Below are 8294 nucleotides of genomic sequence, written 5' to 3'. Positions count from 1 at the left end.
TAACTAGTTTTTTTTCTTTGGAGGGGGGGGGGGGTCCTACAAAAAACTTGAATTTACCATGTTGTTCTGAGTTTCGTCTTCACTTTTTAAATTTGGATCTTAAACTTTTCTCTAGGTATTGACGCCTAAGGCATCAGTTGTTACCACATTCCTTTATTATGTTAATAAAGCAGTAAATTAATCATATTCTCAATTTCCTGCTCTCTTTAGAATAGATTAATCTGCTGCCAAACCTCATCATTAGTGCTGATGCCCACCTGTCAAATGCTACAGAGACTCCCCCAGAACAAGAGGCCTCCCAAATTGAAATCGAAACCCTCGCAAATTATCCCTGCCCCATATAAATTTCAATGGTGCAGTCTGAAGCATGGACCCCCTTGCGGGCACTCACAGATAAATGTACAAGGCTGGATAATTAAAATATTTAGATTTGATAACAATTTTATGCTTGAAATATTGAAAACAAAAGCTAGGTTCAGGACCTACAACATCACACTACCCATAATGTTACAAGCACTGAGAAAATCTATTACTGAATCAAAGCAATGAGGCCATTAGTGAAAAACTGCTGTTTAAACTGGTTGGATTAATACGATTACCATTTTGATGATATGCATTGTAATTTCACACCTTAAAATGTTGTGTGTACTTGGACCTTGGTCAGTGTTTATCTTTCATGCTCTTCGTCTTTGTAGGTTATATCTCTTTAGCTTGTGAAAAATGTTTTTTTTTAAACTTCAAGATTTATTCACTGTGTGATATGCAGTAAGAAGTCAACAGCTCAGTCACTTAATTAGTGGACTAAAATCATCCAACCATAGTCCTAAACATTTAATTAAAAACATTAAAATATTGACAATTTCAGTACAGACAAATGCCCAAGGGCGCCCATATAGGGGGGCAAAGGAGGGCTCGAGCCCCCCCCCCCCCTTGAAATTAGAACTTCCTTGCTTGTAGTACTTTTTTCTTTTCAAAAATAAAAAAACATTTCTTCTCCAGCCATTAATGAATAAGTTATTAAAAATGTCAAATTTTAATGACTCTAATCTGTCTTGAAATCAGTTCCACAGGGAAAATATCCAGCTAAACCACGGGGGAAATATTTGAGCCCCCCCCCCTTACAACTTTACATATGGGCGCCCATGCAAATGCCAAATCATTTAAACTTTTTCTCAGGTCTGAAAAATGTGCATGATTTGAAAGTGAAAAAAAAAAAAAAAATGGTATAGCTGAAAATATTTTCAGAATATTTTTTCCTTCTGATAAGATTTTTTAATTGCACATGGTGTGGCTTTGTTGAAGTTACAAATAATACATTTCGGATATGAAGTCCCAGCAGTATAGGTGCATTATATCCTGACAGTGTTGTCTTAGTCCCTGAGTTTTACTAAAAATTAGGATTTCAGTTTCAATCCTGATACTACAGTAGAATATTTATGGGTAAGCTAGAAGGTTCCTATAACTCCCTTTTTTATATGTTGGCTCTTGCAGCCTGTTTTTCTGTGCAGTGACAAGTACTGAAAGCACCAAGGTAAGTACAAAATCACAAAATTAGGATTTAAAGCTGATGTTAGAGAAAGCTGGATAACTCATGCCTTGGTTGAGTTCGGTTATTCAAACTGGGATGTGTTTTTTGTTGTTAAGGTAAATAAGAGCAGATTAATTATTTTTCTTCCATGTTACAATTTATTTAAACCCCTCACATCATGACCGTAACTACATTAGTGAGGGTTCAACCAAATTAGTGATGTGCCGGATCGTTAAAAAAGTAGATCTGCGGATACGGATCATTGGTGTCAAGATTCACAGATACGGATCTCTTTTTTTACCCAATTCCACTATCTAAGTGTAAAATTTGTTACGGTTGGTATTCCCGTCAGAATAATGGCAGTTTCTTCAAAAAATGTCAACTGTGGCAAAAATATAATTAAGACTGTGATTTACTCTTAAAAGAAATCTCCGTTAAAATTGAGGGAGAGTTGGAAGGAATGTGTCAGCGCTGCATTAATGCTTGGATGGAATGTGAAAAATTATTTCTAGCTTACTCGGTAGATGTAGGATATAGGAGCAAGAGTGTAAAGCTGCTACTGGACAGGCTAAAAATAATTTTTCCCATTTTATTTCAGCATAAATGCAGCCCTGACCCATTCCACCGAACTTCTCCGACCGACGAAATACAGAGCCGGGAACACCTTTACAAACAATAAATAGAGAATTTAATCTCCCTTTTTTTAAAGGATGCCGAGAAAAACAAAAATGACGAATAACAGAAACCCCAAATCAATAACAAAAACTAATATTAAATTTAAAAAAAAAAACATGTCCCAGAGAGCCGACCTCATATTTAGATGAATTCCGCGGGTCAGAACACACATTTGTTAACAAATATGACTGACAGTAGGTAAAAATTTTAAATCATTGAGCTTTTTCTCCTTATCTTCTGACTATGAAATTGGTACTAATCACGCGTATTAAGGCTTAGAATTGCATTTAAAATTTACTTAACAATATTATAGCTCCTACTGTATGTAAATTGGAAGTTTCAAATAAATATAAACACAGAAAACTTCATTCTTTCAATTAGGGCCAACATTTTAACGTACGGGTAAATTTTTACTACCATAATTGTGAAAAACATTAAATCGGTTTTGAATTAATATCTCCAATAGTTAAAGTTCTACAAAAACGAGGCCAAGCTAAGAACACTTTCGATCAAGTCACCTTTTGAACGAAAAATGAACTATCAAAATCCGTTCATCTGTTTAGGAGCTACATTGCCACAAAAAGACACACTGATACACACTTTTAAAACTTATTTCCCCTTTTATTTTGCAACAGGGAGGGGGGGGGTACAAATTGGCTTCTGAAATGATACCTTCTAATTTAAATAGGGAATAAAACCTAATTCAAACGGAATTTAAGAATCTTTTATTCAAATATTTAAAAACTTTTAGAATAGAAATGATCCGTTTAAGATCCGTCAAAAAAGTAACGGATACAGATACAGATCTGTATTTTCCCTCAGATATCTACAAATACGGATATCCGGAACATCTCTAAACCAAATGTGGTGTCTGTGGTGAAAACAAGATCCTACAAGTGACCAAATGCGTACTGAGAAATAAATCATGTGTAGCAGCATATCCATTAACATGATGTAATATACAAAATGTTACAATGTACATTTTAGATGTAAATATAGTAATGTATACACAAAAACATTAGTAAAAAGGTAATGAGTGGAACAATTATGAAAAATAAATTATGTAGGATAAGTAAAACAATAAGAGTGAAATAGCATAGAAAAACCAATGAATGTTCCCTTAAAGTTATTTACAAGGAAATTTTGCTTTTGTGTGTTGAATAACAATATTACTTCATGCAGATTCTTGCAAGTGCTTTGAATGAATGGATATAGTATTAAAAGACAATTAAGTATATTCAGAAGTACCAGATGCCCTTAGTGGTGAATCAATTATCTTGACTTGGTGTAGATATAAGAAAATAGACCCTGTATACTGAGTAGTTGTGCTTCCATCAGGTGTTTTGCAGCATGGTTTCAGCTTGACTCTTGACTGAAAATTGTGCACCTTTTGACCAATTTCTGTAGTCTCAAAACTTTTACCTATTTTGAGAAAGTTTTCACAAAAGGAGATACATGATACATGAGAAAACATTCGGGCAGATGAAGTACAACTATTGTGTAATGTGTATGTATGGGATTTATTGCTGTTGTTTAGCAAATGAGTTAGCCAATTCATTGCCAAAGTAGTGCTTTTGAGCGCTAATCAAGGCCATTTTTAAACACTACGTAGCATAGAAAGTGTAACACTTTAACGTTTTGGTCTTATATTTTTCATGTAGTACGTGGCAAAATATGCCATGCAAATGATTTAAAATGTAAGTTGATCGTATGGTTTTTAAAATAATAGGTGGAGGACGTTGGAGGTGTCAAAAGTCTTATGCCTTTGACATTTAGGAAATCCAATACGTTGGAAAGTTCAAAATTGCTTCTAATGTAAATCAAGACATTTAAGGCAGTTCTGACAAACAGATATTAAGAAGTCAGATTGTAGGTTAACCAGGGGTGCCCACCTAGGAGGGTCGTAGTGCAGACTGTGCCATTGAAATTTTTAGAGGAAGTAGTTTTGAGTGGTATTTTTCTCATTCTCATTTGGGGGGGCACCCCTAGGTTAACATATGAGTGGTTGGTTTCACCATCATATTGCTGCAGAAATCATAGACTTTGGACAACATTGATGAATGAACAAGATGAAAATAATTCCAAAAGGCCAGGCCATTTAAGGCAGAGAACAGAATGTATGAGTTGACAGATCTGAAGGGAAGCCTCAACAGTTCCACAATCTACTTTTGCTGTTATTCTTTCTTTTTGATGTGCAGGGGCTTTGGGTTCTCCAATATGTGAGAACAGTTCCAAAATTGGTGGAAAATGTCTTGTTGACGTAAACTACATTAACCCCAAATCATCAAAGTGGAAAATTGTGATGGTGTCATCAAGGAGAGACTGATTGGCACAATGATATATTCAACAACTAATCTTAGCTTTGTTTTTCTAGTGATAGCCGCGAGATAAGCTGGAAGCTTCAAGGTGATGGAGAAAATTAGATCAATTGAAGCCACTTTGTTTGTTTTGTGTATTTTTAGCGAGCAGGTTTCGGATACAATCAGCTATGATGGCAGTTCACCAAAAGTATATATCAAAGGCACATTAACCGTTCAACAATGCACTGATGAAGGTGTAGCAAAATATAATGCTGCATTTCCTTCAGCAGCATCAAAATGAAAAATTTCTTTAGAACAAGATGACATCGCACATGGCACTTGTCTGCAGTGCAGACAAGCCGTGCAGCATATCCAATTGCATTCCTCGCATGCGCTGTTTTCCTGTCTTTCATTAATAGAGCGAATCTGGATAAGGAATTGGATATTGTTTATTTGTTATGCCCCAGCCTCTGCAAGAGGATGAAATTGGAAGAATGATTCTGTGTATGTGAACTTCCATTCCTTAGGAGACAATCCGCATGATAAATAAGTCCCTACCTAGCAGAGCATTTGCTAGTGCATGATGGCCGTGATTTTTACTGAGTAGCCTATATTTGGTCAATATAAATTTATCTTTTTATAACTAGCATCACTTCTTAACTTGCAATCTTGATCAATATCAGTTTTTATCCCGTTTTGTTTTATATTTTATAGTGCTGTATTTTCTAGTCAGGTAGTGTATTTCTGTGTTTAAATTTTGAAGCAGGCATTGGATCTTTCATGCAGTGCCGAATTTAGGGGAGGGCAGGCGGGGCTACTGCCCGGGGCCTCCACAACAAAGGGGCCGCCACAATAAAATTTTTACAAACTATCCTAACTTTCACAGGTCGAAAATATCGGATATATACATATATATCAAAATGTTCGGATATATATCAAAGTATTGGATATTTTCGAAAATATGATGATCTTTTCGAACCTGATTAGGGGCCTCCACTCCGTCGTTTCCCCGGGGCCTCCACACTTCCAAATCCGGCCCTGCTTTTATGACTTTAATATGACTACCCAAGGGTGCCCAAAAAAAGGGTAAGGGGTGACTCGAGTCCCCCCCCCCCTCTTAAAAATTAGAACTTCCTTGTTTTTAGTATTTTTTTTCTTTGCAAAAATATTTCTTCTCCAGCCATTAATGAATAAGTAATTATAAATGTCCAATTTTAATGACTTGAATCTGTGCTGAATTTGGTTTTCATGGGGAAAATATCATGCTAAACCATGCTTAAAATATCTGACCCCCCCCCCCCTTACAATTTTGCATATAGTCGGCCATGTGACTATCTACAAGTATTGTAGTAGTAGAGGATAGGTTTTTGTGGCAATATATATACAGTGTAAAGCTAAAAATGGAAGAAAATTCTGGGAATAATGGATTAGTGATTGTACATTTAAATGACCGATTTTGGCAACTTAATTATAGAAATGTGAGTTTGCTTTAAGCTGAAGCTGTTCCTAACATGCAATACTTTTTATACACCCTGTAGGTAAGAGGTGGTCTGTACCAGGGATGTTTTGGCAGTGGTCCCTCATTCCAGTGCTGCTTTTTAACAAAAAATATTTTTTTAAACAAATATTTTGTTTATTGACAATTTGTGATATTTTGTGATAAAAACAGAAGACTAACATCCATCTTTTGTAAAAGGAACATTAAAAATACATTCCATCCTTAAAACTGCTTTTCCAACTGTAATTCAATGCTTAGAAGCTTATTTAAGGCCCTTTGACCTGCGCATGAGAAATATAGGAGCTTAAAATTTGCATAAAAGATGATTTCGCTTGTGTAGAGTATGTTTGCAAATATCCTTGATATGTAAACTCTGCTTGAATGAAAAAGGAAACTGGCAAAAATTACAGTCCCAGCATAATCAACCTCATTCTCTACTGTCAGTCTTTGAACGGTATAGGGGAAAATATTTCTTTACTCAAAATTTTTCATTTTCATGTAGTTTGTGCAGATAATTTTGAGTTGGTCTGTTCCTTGGATTGTCTTCAACTCCTATCAGCACACATACTTAATTTTGAGTTGATGCAGTCAACTTGCAATGACGTAAAGGTGTATAACTTGAATATTCCTTTATCTCTAAGTTTTATTGGGCCTATAAAAATTTAGCATTTTTCAATACAAAAGTCTTTATATTGTGAATTGCTCAATTTTAAGTGAAGGTTTCAGGGAAGTTTCGTTTTCATTCCATGTATGAAAATGCACTCAAAAGGAGGATGAGCTAATTTGTTCATAGGAGATGAATTTATTTACAGCTAGTGGCACCCGCACGGCTTTGCCCGTAGTAGAAAATTAAAAGGTCTTTTGGTTCACCTGTATGTTTACAAATAATGTATGATGAATTTCTCGCCAATTGGCTTACTCATGTTACGGTCGCACGTTATGAGAACTTGGTAATTTACTCGTCCATCTTATGATAATTTTGCTCGGGAAAATGTTCTTAAAATTGCAATAGAAAAGGAACAAAATCGCTTCGAGGTTCCCACCCCCATGCTACAAACTAATTCTGTGCCAAATTGCATGAAAATCGGCCGAACGGTCTAGGCGCCACGCGTCACAGAGATCCTGACAGAGAGAATTTCATCTTTATTATTAGTAAAGATGATGCTTCTTAACTGCCCCCCCCCCCTCGAAGTCTGAAACAAATACCGTGTCAGAACGTGACAGATTGCGTGAGAAGTTGCCGATCGGGCAACTTTTAGCCTGGATGACGACTTCTTAAGCGACTTACGGTTTTGGCAAAACTTGAAAAGGTAGCCTTTATTTTCTGGATGGCACAATTAACCTTGCTTTCAGAACAAAATCTACAGCGTTCGGACGGGTCATGGAAATCCTGGAAAGTCATGGGAAAAAAAATAAGCAAATTTCAGACCTGGAAGAGTCATGGAAAATTGAAATTTTCAGTCTAAGTCATGGAAATTTATTTTCAGTCATGGAAAAATGTTCTGGGAAAAAAGTAACAGTAGCTAAAAAAAGCATTAGAAATCTTTAGTAATTTAGTATTGCACCATGAAAGCTATTTAAACTGGAAAATTGAACGATCTCAAAAAACATTGCATCCAAGTTCGTTTCCATCACTCCTAAATCTTTATTTTAAGATTTATCAGAGTTTATCTCAATTTGTTGAAGGTTTTGGACAATCTTTAGTCAGGCGATAGAACACAGAAATCAGGGAATTTTAATGCTCAAAAACAGTAGTGCCCAATATACGGCAAGCAAAACTAATCCATGCGACCTACTGGTACGTTCAGTGTCATTATTCAAACATGTTCTGGAATTTCTGAACCTATTAATTTATATATGCATTTGAAAATGTACAAATAAGTAAACAAGTACATTTAAATCAAAAGATTTATTTACTATGAAATGGTTTTTTTTTTAATTGGTTTAGAAACATGAATTTACTAAAGAATGTGGCTTTATTTTAAAGAACCAAAAAATTGTCAAGTTGACATTAAAAGACAACTTTTGAAGCAAATTTATTGAAACTTAGTAATGTTTCATTCAACCTTTTCCCCAATCATTATCATTCTGCCTGTTTAAAAAAAAAATAGTCGCCATGTTTCAGTATCATTCACTGTAGTTTTAACTTAAACTTATATGATGAAAACAGGTAAGAATTCAGTTTTTTAGGTGTACACTGATATTTTTTCAATCAGGCAGTGGCGTTCACATAATAGTTTTGCTAATGCCTGGAAAAGTCATGGAATTTTTTCATCCAAATAGAGTATGAACC

The sequence above is a fragment of the Uloborus diversus genome, chromosome 5 (genome assembly GCF_026930045.1).
Source record: "Uloborus diversus isolate 005 chromosome 5, Udiv.v.3.1, whole genome shotgun sequence".
In the NCBI taxonomy this organism is placed as follows: domain Eukaryota; kingdom Metazoa; phylum Arthropoda; class Arachnida; order Araneae; family Uloboridae; genus Uloborus; species Uloborus diversus.
This window is presented reverse-complemented; position numbering follows the sequence as displayed.